This window comes from Corvus brachyrhynchos, unplaced genomic scaffold, assembly GCF_000691975.1.
Source record: "Corvus brachyrhynchos isolate BGI_N302 unplaced genomic scaffold, ASM69197v1 scaffold219, whole genome shotgun sequence".
NCBI lineage: Eukaryota > Metazoa > Chordata > Aves > Passeriformes > Corvidae > Corvus > Corvus brachyrhynchos.
The window spans coordinates 1550160-1550768 of NW_008240034.1; the positions used below are offsets into that span (position 1 = coordinate 1550160).

General features: G+C 59.9%; 1 long non-coding RNA gene across 1 annotated transcript in view; it reads left to right on the forward strand.

The window, feature by feature from the left end:
• The first annotated feature begins 51 nt into the window (after positions 1-51).
• LOC108449045 overlaps positions 52-609 on the forward strand; it is a 2196-nt gene continuing 1638 nt past the window's right edge. Inside the window, exon 1 of the long non-coding RNA XR_001865143.1 lies at positions 52-163. This is a non-coding gene — a long non-coding RNA (uncharacterized LOC108449045). The remainder of the gene's footprint in view (positions 164-609) is intronic.

Consider the following 609-nt stretch of genomic DNA (forward strand, 5'->3'; position numbering starts at 1 on the left):
GGAGCGCAGCGTGGGGCCGGCGCCGCGTTATTAAGGGATTAGCAGGTTGTCTTGGCGCTCAATTGTAGATAAGTGCCGCGGTTTGTATTATCTTTTCACGCTGCACCGCGAAGGATGACAAAGAGACAACATGGGTGTCATGGCCTTCAGCATATCATTAAGGGTAATTTGTCTTGCGGGGAGGGGGAGGCGAAGGGAGAGGGAAGGAGAGGAGGCGAGGGAGGACAGGGAAAGGCAGCCTGGGAGGAGAGAGGGGATTAAAAACTAAGAGAGGAGATTAGGAGTAAAATGGGAACTGTATGGAGAGTCAGCCAGGCGGGGAGAGGCGATGGCCGGGGAGGGGACGGCCGGGAGGGACGGGGGGGTCACCCTTGGACCGGCTCCGGTGCCGGGAGGCTCAAGAAAGAAGCGGGGTTGGGAGAGACGAGGCAGGATGGGGTGGGGGCTGCACAGACCCTCCCTTTTCTCCTGCACAGAAGAGCCCCAAATCCCTGCCCAGCCTCTGCCGCATACATTCGTCTGTAGTAACGAGACCGATCCAGCTGGGTGCCCCGGGAAGCGGGACACACCCCAGGGAATCCAGGGAATCCAGCCCCCCTCCATCCCTGA